Below are 12,366 nucleotides of genomic sequence, written 5' to 3'. Positions count from 1 at the left end.
GATTAAAACCTCCCTCTTTGACCGAGCTCTGTTCTCCTATCGCCTTATGTGATATTTTCACACGCAAATCCGTTTGTCACCTCTTCGTCGTCTCCCATCGCAGCCCCCTCCCCCTCCCTCCCTCCCTCCCCCTCCCTCCCTCCCTCCCCCTCACCCCTCCCTCCCTCCCTCCCCCTCCCCCTCCCTCCCTCCCTTCCACCCCCTCCCTCCCCCTCCCCCTCCCTCCCTCCCTCCTCCCTCCTCCTCCCTCCTCCCCCTCCCTCCCTCCTCCTCCCTCCCTCCTCCTCCCTCCCTCCCTCCCTCCTCCTCCTCCTCCCTCCCCCTCCTCCCTCCTCCTCCCCCTCCCTTCCACCCCTCCCTCCCCCTCCCTCCCTCCTCCCTCCCTCCCTTCCACCCCCTCCCTCCCTCCCTCCTCCTCCCTCCCTCCCTTCCACCCCCTCCCTCTCTTCCTACTCCCTCCCCCTTTCCCTCCCCTTTCCCCCTCACTCTTTCCCCCTCACTCCCCTCCCTTTTCCCCCTCACTCCCCTCCCCTTTCCCCCTCACTCTTGCCCCCTCACTCCCCTCCCCTTTCCCCCTCACTCTTGTCCCCTCACTCCCCTCCCCTTTCCCCCTCACTCTTGTCCCCTCACTCCCCTCCCCTTTCCCCCTCACTCTTGCCCCCTCACTCCCCTCCCCTTTACCCCTCAATCTTTCCCGCTCACTCCCCTCCCCTTTCCCCCTCACTCTTGCCCCCTCACTCCCCTCCCTTTTCCCCCTCACTCTTTCCCCCTCACTCTTGAGAGAAGAGGAGTCACTCTTGAGACCATGCAGAACGATCTGCGGTTAATGTTTGAACCCTGAGCTGCGGGTGGGGTGAGCGAGGGGGTCCCTTTGGGGTTCCTGGCTCGGTGGAGAGTGAGATTAGAAACTGTTTCACATCGACACTGGAGTCGGTGTGTAAACAAACAACAACAGCCTGCATTTATATAGCGCCTTCAGTGTAGCAAAGCATCCCAAGTCGCTTCACAGGGCAAACATTGACCCCGAGCCACAAAAGGCCATATTAGAACCAGGATTGGTCAAAGAGGTAGAATTTAAGGAGCGTCTTAAAGGAGGAGGGAAAGGTAGAGAGGCGGAGAGGTTTAGGGAGGGAATTCCAGAGCTCAGGGCCCAGGCAGCTGAAGGCACAGCCACCAGTGGTGGAGCAATTAAAATCGGGGATGCTCACGAGGCCAGAATTGGAGGAGCGCGGAGATCTCAGGGTGCGGGGGGGGTTTGTAGGGCTGGAGGAGGTTACAGAGAGAGGGAGGGGCGAGGGCCGTGGAGGGGATTTGAAGAAAAGGATGAGAATTTTAAATTTGAGGCGTTGCCGGACTGGGAGCCAATGTAGGTCAGCGAGCACAGGGGGTGATGTGTGAACGGGACTTGGTGCGAGTTAGGACACAGGCAGCGAGCACAGGGGGTGATGTGTGAACGGGACTTGGTGCGAGTTAGGACACGGGCAGCAGAATCTTAGATAAATAATTTAGATTAGACGGAACATAAAGCTGTAAAAGATGAATGCACTGTTTACAGAGAGAGGTGATGAAATAGCTGTCTAGTTAATAAATACGGTACAGAGTAGTAATCATGACAATCAGTGTACACAACAGCATTAAATTAATGCAGGACATTAGCAACTACAGGGCCAGCGAAAGAAAGGGCCCAATTCAGATCAGTCAATGACAAAAGGTCTTCGACCTGAAACGTTGACTCTATTTCTCTCTCCACGGATGTTGCCTGGCCTGCTGAGTTTTTCCAGCATTTTCTGTTGTTATTTTGGATTTCCAGCATCCGCAGTATTTTGCTATCGTACTAGTGTTTGGTTCACTGCCCCGCCTCTTCTAGGAATGCCTACCTTGAAGAAGTTCTGCTCTTCTCTTCGACGGGATCTCCGTTTGGCTCTTCAACCTTGTTCATCTTCATTGCTTTCAGTTTCCCTTCTCATGTTTGATCAGGTATCTGCCAAGACTCGGTTTCACAGCCATATCATTTTCCTCAGCAACTGTCTCCGGTTCCGAGGTCCTGACAAAGGGTTTTGACCTGAAACATTGACTCTATTTCTCTCTCCATGGATGTTGCCTGGCCTGCTGAGTTTTTCCAGCATTTTCTGTTGTTATTTCAGATCAGTCAATGTTATGTGAGAGCTTGTTCGAGTGATGGTCGGCCACAGCTCCAGAGGTTGGGCAGATACAGAATCAGTTCAGAAGGCAACCGACAGCTAAAGCAATGTTAGTCTGAAGACGGATCTGTGCCCGACATGACAGAAGGCGGATGTTATATAAATTATCAGAGGGTTCATTATTGTGTTTAGCGACACAAACATTTTCCACTGTCCGTCACGACAACATGTTGACATATGAATTTTGGTTCCCGTTACTAGACCTATTGCTTCATTTTTCTTTGACAGAAGAACTTGCATTTATAGAATCATAGAATGGCGACAGCACAGAAGGAGGCCATTCGGCCCGTCGAGCCTGTGCCAGCTCTCTGCAAGAGCACTTCAGCTAGTCCCACTCCCCCGCCCTTTCCCCGGAGCCCTGCAAATTTTTTTCCTTCAGGTACTTATCCAACTCCCTTTTGAAAGCCATGATTGAATTTGTCTCCACCACCCTTTCAGGCAGTGCATTCCAGATCATAACCACTCGCTGCGTAAAAAAGTTTTTCCTCATGTCACCTTTGGTTCTTCTGCCAATCACCTTAAATCTGTGTCCTCTGGTTCTCAGCCCTTCTGCCAGTGGGAACAGTTTCTCTCTATCTACTCTGTCCAGACCCCTCTCAACCTTCTCTGCTATAAGGAGAACAACCCCAGCTTCTCCAGTCTATTCACTGGAGTCCCTCATCCCTGGACACACCTTTCACGACCTCTGCACGTTCTAAAGCGCTTTACAGCCAATGAAGTACTTTTTTGAAGTGGTGTCACTCTTGTAATGTAGGAAATGCAGCAACCAATTTGCGCACAGCAAGCTCCCACAAACAGCAATGTGATAATGACCAAATACAGGAAACTTTGTGCTATCCGGCACCGACGGGACCGAGCTGTTGCCGTTCCCTCAAAACTGCCGGACACACCAGCGCTGATGTTGAAACATACGGAGATTTTCAGCTCCGTGTGAATCAACAAACCCTGTTGCTTAGCAACAGCTTCTAAACAGTCGGCAAGCACCTCTGTAGCGTCTCTAGCTGAAGCTGTTGCTTAGCTACAGACCTTGCAGAGCTTGACTGTTGAGAAAAAAGCAACGAAAAGAAAAAAAACGGCTCCTGATTTTTGCCGGTGGCTCGAGCTTGCCGGACATTTAGCCTCCGGATAACACAAAGGCCTAGAAATTCGGTTGTGGGTCCGCCAGGGCTTTAGCGCCCGAAATTTTGCGCCGGCGTTAATGCCGCTGCGCCCGACGAAAATTCAGTTGCCCCGGGCCCAGACGGCGGCGGGCGCTAATGGAGGGTTTTTGCGCCTCACTATGGGCGTTCAGTGCAGTTTTGAGGCGCTAATCCCCCGCTGCGGCACCCGAGGCGGTGCGGCAGGCTGGGGTACTGCAGGCCTCCTTCTGTTAAGGAGGAGCTGCCTGCAGCCGACCGCTGGCCGGTCGATTCGCCCGACAAATGAGCCCGGCACCTCGGGGAAGAGCCGGGCTCGCGGGCCACACACATCAGTGCCGCGGGGGGGTGGTGGAGGAGTCCGGGGAGGGAGGTGCGGGCAGGCGGCCGCCGGGAAAGCGGCCGGCCGCCGCTCCACCTTTATGCGCCGGCGCAAAGGTGTGTAACATCCCTTTCAACAATCGTTGGTTGCGGCTGCCACGGGCGAGGCGGCCGCAACTGAATTTGGGCTTGGGGCCGGGTTACCACGGCAACCGGGACGCTGCGCACACCGATGACGTCATCGGTGCCGGCGCAGCGCTACCGGCTAACGCCGATGGTAGGGCCCAACGCAATTTCGTTACCAGCTATAATTCCGGCGCAAGACCCTCTAACGCCTCTAATTGGGTGCTAACCCCACCGAATTTCTAGGCCAAAGTTTCCTGTAACCTGTTTTTTTTGGTGATGTTGGTTGAGAGATAAATATTGGCCAGAACACCGAGGAATAACTCCCCTGATCTTCTTCAAAATAGTGCCGTGGGATCTTCTACATCCACCTGAGAGGACAGATGGGGCCTTGGTTTAACTGAAAGACAGCACCTCCGACAGTGCAGCACTCCCTCAGTACTGCACTGGAGTGTCAGCCTAGCGTTATGTGCTTCAGTCTCTGGAGTGGGACTCAGAGGTGAGAGTGCTACCCACTGAGCCAGGGCTGACACCGCGAAAAGTTGCAAACCGCATTCCCCCAAGCAGTCACACTCAATGACGTCATTGCGTGAACAACATAGTGAGCGTTGCAAAGTGCCCTGGTTGCTAGTTCACTGAGAAGGCAACGATTTAAAAACTTTGCTTTTCCCTCCAATTTTCTCCCATCCTTTCCCAACGGCTCCTGGCTCTCGGAGGGCCCTTGCTTGTTGCTTGCACTGGAGAACAATGGCTGCCCCCGGTCAGGTGGCCAACCATGACGCGCTAACTTAAAAATGTTAAGTCTGTGTGTTCTAGTTGTAATTACTAACACAGACTACAAGATTAAAGTTCAACAGGTCTTTACTGGTTGGAGGTCAGGACTATACTAAAATACAATATTACTACACAGTGCTTATATACCGGTGGTCACCACCGGTATTACGTATACAGCAGCCAGAGAAAGTAGTACATCTCTTAAGGTGGAACAGGCTTAAGTTCTCTTAAGGTGGAACAGGTGACATACACCACAATCCTCCCTTTTTAGCTTAACAGTCATATCCCCATTTAACATAACATAATAACATATATAACTTCAGGTATAAACAGTTCAAAGGTTCAGTCTCTCAGGAGGCCTTCTGATTCGGTTTGGATAACGCCTTTCAGTGGTCTCTGATTCCTGTTGCTGAGGTGACTCCTCTAGTTGGTCTCCCATGCATTGGGTGTTATCATCCTCAGGTACATTCCCTGCCGAGGTAGATGCTTCAGGTTCATTAACGTCTTCCACAGTTGTCTCTGTCGCAACCATGGGTTCAACCCTTGCTCTCGATTCTACCAGTTGATCCGCATGACGCCTTATCACATTGTTACCAATATCTACTGTGTACATTAGAGGTCCTTGTCGGGCCCGAATTGTTCCGGACTGCCATTTTTCGTTTCCATAGCCCCTTGCCAACACTGGTTGTCCTACGTCGAAACTTCGAGTGGTCTTGTTATTAATATGCCGGAACTGTTTGTTTTCCACTTCCCTCCGCACATTTGGTTTTAACAAGTCCAACCTGGACCGCAACCTCCTGTTATAAAACATCATGGCAGGACTTTGGTTAGTCACTGCATGAGCGGCGTTTCGATATGCCATTAGGAAATTGTCCACCTTGTGCTGTAGCGGAATCTGATCATCGTTCATGGCCTTTATTGCCTTTTTGAATGTTTGGACAAATCTCTCGGCCAACCCGTTTGTTGCCGGATGATATGGGGCAGAGGTATAATGTTTCACCCCATTCTTCTTTAAGAATTTTTGGAATTCTTCCGACACGAACTGTGGTCCGTTGTCCGAACAGATCTGTTCTGGCAATCCGTTCCTTGCGAATATTGTTCTTAACACCGCAATTGTCTTTTCTGAAGTAGTGGTATTCATCTTGATCACTTCTGGCCATTTGGAATGTGCGTCCACCGCAATTAGGAACATGGAGTCCATGAATGGACCAGCAAAGTCAATATGTACGCGTTGCCATGGGGCTGAAGGCCATTCCCATGGGTGTAGTGGTGCGATCGGAGGTGCATTTTGCACTTTTTGGCACCCAGCGCAGCTTTTCGTCAACTCCTCTATCTGTTGGTCAATACCCGGCCACCATACATAAGCCCTAGCAAGACTTTTCATCTTAACTCCCCCCAGATGACCTTCATGCAGTTCTTTTAGAACTCTTTCCCTTAACTTGGGAGGAATAATCACTCTTGTCCCGTACATCAAAGTACCATGGCAGACGGACAGCTGGTCTCGCCTTGCCGAGAATGCCGGTAACAGAGGATCACCACGTGTTGGCCATCCTTTCACTGTCACCTCGTAGACTCTGGACAGTGTCGGGTCATTCCTGGTTTCTCTTTCAATACTTGCATTGGTGACTGGTAAACACTCGATGATGGTCGAATGAAATAACTCAACAGGGTCAACTTTCGTCATTTCTTCTTCTTCAGGTAGTGGCAGGCACGACAGCCCATCAGCATTGCCATGCTGCTTCGTACTTTTGAATTCTATTTGATATTGATGTGCCCCTAGGAAAAGGGACCATCTCTGGAGACGCTGTGCTGTCATCACTGAAACACCCTTCTTAGGGTTAAAAATGGATACCAACGGCTGATGGTCTGTCAGAAGTGTGAATTTTTGGCCCTGCAGGTAATGATTAAACTTCTTCACTCCCCATACAAGGCTGAGAGCCTCCCTATCGATCTGCGCATAGTTGCGCTCAGCGGAGGTCAATGATCTGGATGCAAACGCGACTGGCCTTTCCGTGCCATTTGGCAACTTATGTGAGAGTACTGCCCCAATACCATATGGAGAAGCATCACAAGCCAACCGAATAGGCAGTGTCGGGTTGAAGTGAGCCAACACTTCCTCTGAGGTGATCAATTCTTTGCTTTTGCGAAATGCCTTCTTACAGTTTTCGCTCCATTCCCATGGTATCCCCTTCTGTAAAAGAGCGTTTAGCGGGTGCAGTACCGTGGATAGATTTGGTAGAAATTTATGGTAATAGTTACTCAATCCTAGAAACGACCTCAACTGAGAGACATTATCCGGAGCGGGAGCCTTTACAACTGCCTCTATCTTGTCAGGAGACTTATGAAGCCCCTCCCGGTCAATGACATGACCACAGTACGAGATCCGCTTCTGGAAGAACTCACATTTCTGCCGATTAACTCTAAGTCCATACTCTTTCAGTCTGTTGAGCACCAGTTCCAAGTTTGCGAGGTGTTCTTCATCACCATCACCTGTAATCAGAATATCGTCCAGGTAACATTGTGTGCCTGGAATTCCCTGTAATACCTGCTCCATGGCCCTCTGCCAAATTGCTGGAGCCGATGCCACTCCAAAAACCAGCCTATTGTACCGGTACAAACCTCGATGCGTGTTGATCGTGAGGTATTGGCGTGACTCTTCTTCAACCTCCATCTGCAAGTACGCCTGCGCCAGGTCTATCTTGGTGAAGTGTTTCCCGCCAGACAACAAAGCAAAAATATCCTCAATCCGCGGAAGCGGATACTGCACCGTGTGAAGCACCGGATTAACGGTGATTTTGAAATCTCCACAGATGCGAACCTTCCCTGGTTCTCCTGGCTTGTTGCTCAAAGGACGTTTCATAACGGGAACAATGGGCGTAGCCCACTCACTCCAATCTACCTTAGACAGTACACCTGAACGTTCTAGCGCTTCCAGTTCTGCTTCTACAGTAGGTCGTATTGCATAGGGTACCGGTCTGGCTTTAAAAAATTTTGGGTGTGCATGTTCATCAATCTTGATGTTTGCCGTAATTCCCCTCAGTGTTCCCAGTCCCTGCTGGAACACCTCTTTAGCATCATCCAATATTTTGGACAATCGTTTAGGTTTGACATCTGTTTCCCCGGAATCTACCGTTAGTGCCTTCAAGGAGTGCCAGTCCATATTCATTTTCCTAATCCACTCCCGTCCCAGTAGTGGTGGACCTCCTTCAGGTAGCACATATAAGTCCATTACTTGGCTTTCTTCGCCCTTGTGGACCACTTTTACCTCTATCTTTCCGATGGGGTACACTCTTTACCCCGTGTATGTTTTCAATATAATCTCCGTATCCCGTAAGGGAATATGTTGGAATAACCTTTTGTAATCTTTCTTATTCATGACCGTCAATGCCGATCCAGTGTCCAATTCCATCTTTACTTGGACTCCTGCTATCTGAAGGGTGACCCAAATTGTCTGGAGATCTGCATCCTTACCAACGTTGTGTACTCTTAAGCTACCCAGTTCATTACTGCTAGCGTCTGAATCTGACTTCTGTTCGGTCGAACTGTTCTTTGTCACCTTGTGTACCTTTATGTATTTTCCTTGCGGTGACTTTTTGTTGCTGGTCTTCTTTCCTGACCGGCATACTTTAGCTATGTGGCCAAGCCTGCCACACGTTCTGCATTCTTGGTTTTTAAACCAACAGTGGTTCTGATCGTGCGTTGTCTTTCCACAACGATAACATTTTACAGTACTCAAACCCAATTTATTTGTACTGAGTTCCGGTGACCGTAGCTGCATTACTGCCGTGCCTCTCGCTGCGGCTTCGTGTGCTGCTGCCATAGTGACCGCTTTCTCAAGCGTCAGCTCATTCTCCTCGAGCAGTCGCTTTTGTGTATCTTCTTTTAATAAACCACACACAAATTTATCTCGTAGCGCCTCTGTCAGTCTCGTTCCAAACTGACAGTACTTTGCTAGCTTATGCAATTCCATTAAATATTCAGCATTGCTTTCATCCTTCAGCTGCCTTCTGCTGTAAAATTTAAATCGTTCCACTAGCATCAGCGGCGTGGGGTTTAGATGATTTTTCAGGACAGTAACAATCTCCTCGAACGTCTTATCCGCCGGTTCATCTGGTGATAAAAGGTGTTTCAATTGCCCGTATGTCTTCGCACCCATTAAGTTTAATAATGTTAGTGCTTTCTCTTCATCTGGAATTTTATTTGCTTTACAATAATTTTGTATGCGTTCTACATACATGGCCCAATCTTCGATGTTGCTATCAAAGGTATTAATGTTCCCATGTTTAGGCATCGTTGCAATTTAATTTATTTTTATTTTTATCCAAGATGGCGGCTTCCCGCTCTTGTCTTCGTCCTCCGCCTACAAAATGGCGGTTTTCCCGCGCTTGGCGGTCTTCACCCGTCCCCCGACGCTGTCTCCGCTTCACCGCGGCTCTCGCGCCTTCAGTTGCCCCAGACGCTGCGCCTTTTTAGCCCGAATGCGGCCCGGCCCTTATCACCAGCCGCGATCGATGTCCCCGCGCTGCGCCTTTCGGCCCGAATGCGGCCCGGCCCTTATCTCCGGTCGCGATCGATCTCACCGCCCTTATTCCTCCGTCTTCCCTCCCCGTCTGTACAGCCAACGCGGCCGACTTTCTGGTCGCGTCGCTGCCCGGCTTACCCACCACCGAGGAAGAAAGAAGATAGTTGACAGCCGCTGATGGAGGCTTCGAGTTCAGGATGTCTTCTGCACTCTGGTTTCTTGATGTCTGCCGCGCGCCGTGTCTTCCAGCAGGGTGATGAGGGTGGAAGCCTCTCTTCGACGTCGGTTCTGTGGACGAAGCCGCTGTGGATATAAACTGCCGCAGGGTAAGAATCGGACTCGTCGCCACTGTTAAGTCTGTGTGTTCTAGTTGTAATTACTAACACAGACTACAAGATTAAAGTTCAACAGGTCTTTACTGGTTGGAGGTCAGGACTATACTAAAATACAATATTACTACACAGTGCTTATACCGGTATTACGTATACAGCAGCCAGAGAAAGTAGTACATCTCTTACGGTGGAACAGGCTTAAGTTGTCTTAAGGTGGAACAGGTTACATACACCACAAAAAATAGCAGAGATCATTTTTAAAATCAATGCGATGAAAAGCAGGTTCCACAACGGGCGGGTGAAGGTGAAAATTTACCCTTACTTTTCCAAAATAAAAATGGTGAAGGGAGTGACATGAATCTTGTCATTCATGTGGAGATGATTTATGTAATAATACTGGGCGGCCTGCTGGTGGCGCTGTCCAGGGAGAGTATAAATACTCGGGCATGGGCCCAGCTTGCTCAGGACATTCTTTAACAGGAACTAGTGAAGGACACAACTAGATCTCCATGTTGAAAAACAGTCGATTAAAGCCTTGTTTAATACTTAGACCAAGTGCCCAGTACATAAGAACATAAGAACATAAGAAATAGGAGCAGGAGTAGGCCAATCGGCCCCTCGAGCCTGCTCCACCATTCAATAAGATCATGGCTGATCTGATCCTAACCTCAAATCTTCTATCACTCTGCATCCACCCGAACCCATGTGATCTCCCGGGAGAGGCAAAAAACCAGATAAAGACCCAATGGCCAATTTGGGAGAAAAAAATCTGGGAAATTCCTCTCCGACCCATCTAGGCGATCGAAATTCTTCCAGGAGATCACTCTGTCCCTATATTTTCTACAGTACTTACCTTCTGTAAAGGCGATCTCCACCCCAGCCAGGAACAGGAATAAAACCATCTCCTGAAATCTAACAGAATTAGAACACAGTAGGAGCAGAACAAGGCTACACGGCCCCTGGGCCCACTCCACTACCCACAGGGCCATGACCATTCCGAACCCAGACTCATGTCCAATTTCCTGCCCGCTCCCCGTAACCCTTAATTCCCTTTACTTCTAGGAAACTATCTATTTCTGTTTTAAATTTATTTAATGACGTAGCTTCCACAGCTTTCTGGGGCAGCAAATTCCACAAACCTACCACCCTCTGAGTGAAGAAGTTTCTCCTCATCTCAGTTTTGAATGAGCAGCCCCTTATTTTAAGATTATGCCCCCTAGTTCTAGTTTCACCCATCATTGGGAACATCCTCACCGCATCCACCCGATCAAGCCCCTTCACAATCTTATATGTTTCAATAAGATCGCCTCTCATTCTTCTGAACTCCAATGAGTAGAGTCCCAATCTACTCAACCTCTCCTCATATGACCACCCCCTCATCCCCGGGATTAACCGAGTGAACCTTCTTTGTACTGACTCGAGAGCAAGTATGTCTTTTCTTAAGTATGGACACCAAAACTGTATGCAGTATTCCAGGTGCGGCCTCACCAATACCTTGTACAACTGCAGCAATACCTCCCTGTTTTTATATTCCAACCCCCTAGCAATAAAAGCCAACATTCCATTGGCCTTCTTAATCACTTGCTGCACCTGCATACTAACCTTTTGAGTTTCGTGCACCAGGACCCCCAGATCCCTTTGTACTACAGTACTTTCCAGTTTCTTGCCATTAAGATAATAACTTGCTCTATGATTTTTCCTGCCAAAGTGCATAACCTCACACTTTCCAGTATTGTATTCCATCTGCCAAATCTCTGCCCACTTACTTAGCCTCTCTATGTCCCTTTGCAGGTTTTTTATGTCCTCCTCACTCACTACTTTCCGTCCCATCTTTGTATCATCTGCAAACTTTGATATGTTACACTCGGTCCCCTCCTCCAAATCGTTAATATAGATTGTAAAGAGTTGGGGACCCAGCACTGACCCCTGCGGAACACCACTAGTTACTGGTTGCCAATCTGAGAACGAACCATTTATCCCAACTCTCTGCTTTCTGTTAGAGAGCCAATCCTCCACCCACGCCAGAATATTACCCCCAATCCCGTAGTTTTCTTACGTCAGGGAGTATTTTTGCATGGAAACTGGGGAATTTGGGGGGTGTCTTATTGGGAAGTTTTATTTAAAGTTGTGTTTTTATTGGACACTCATTCACTGGAACCGTGCCAGAATCCACTGAAAGCCACAAGACCTTTCACGCGACTCCAAAATCAGAGCCGCCGTGCCCTTCCCCTTTGCAGCATTTCATTTTGCTGCCATGACCCTTGAGAAGATCTCTCATGAGAATTTATTTGAGGTTGACTCTCCTGGCCGGCCTCCCACGTTCTACCCTACGTAAACCTGAGGCCATCCAAAACTCGGCTGCCCGTGTCCTAACTCACACCAAGTCCCGTTCGCCCATCACCCCTGTGCTCGCTGACCTACATTGGCTCCCGGTTAAGCAACGCCTCGATTTCAAAATTCTCATCCTTGTTTTCAAACCCCTCCACGGCCTCGCCCCTCTCTATCTCTGTAATCGCCTTCAGCCCCTCAACCAACGAGATATCTGCGCTCCCCTAATTCTGGCCTCTTGCGCATCCCTGATTTTAATCGCTCCATCTATGGCGGCCGTGCTTTCAGCTGCCGAGGCCCCTAAGCTCTGGAATTCCCTCCCTAAACCTCTCCGCCTCTCTCCCTCTCTCTCCTCCTTTAAGACGCTCCTTAAAACCTACCTCTTTGACCAAGCTTTTGGTCACCTGCCCTAATAACTCCTTATGTGGCTCGGTGTCAAATTTTGTTTGATAATCACTCCTGTGAAGCGCCTTGGGATGTTTTACTATGTTAAAGGCGCTATATAAATACAAGCTGTTGTTTGTTGTTGTTACAGCCACTATTTGAAGCTTCAATAAGAACTGGCGACTCTGAGTTTATCTTCTTGCTGTCTGTGAAAGGCCGGGGCGTTCTCAGTCACTCTGAGAGGG

General features: G+C 49.3%; 1 protein-coding gene across 1 annotated transcript in view; it reads right to left on the bottom strand.

Annotated features, from left to right (window-relative positions):
• Nucleotides 1-12,366, bottom strand: part of txnrd2.2 (thioredoxin reductase 2, tandem duplicate 2) — a 393,467-nt gene that overhangs the window by 98,303 nt on the left and 282,798 nt on the right. The window lies entirely within an intron of this gene.

Source organism: Somniosus microcephalus, chromosome 19, assembly GCF_052327205.1.
Source record: "Somniosus microcephalus isolate GS21.2 chromosome 19, FLI_Smic_1.0, whole genome shotgun sequence".
NCBI classification, from domain to species: Eukaryota; Metazoa; Chordata; class Chondrichthyes; order Squaliformes; family Somniosidae; genus Somniosus; species Somniosus microcephalus.
The sequence above is the reverse complement of the archived record's forward strand: the minus strand, read 5'-3'. Positions and strand labels throughout refer to the sequence as shown.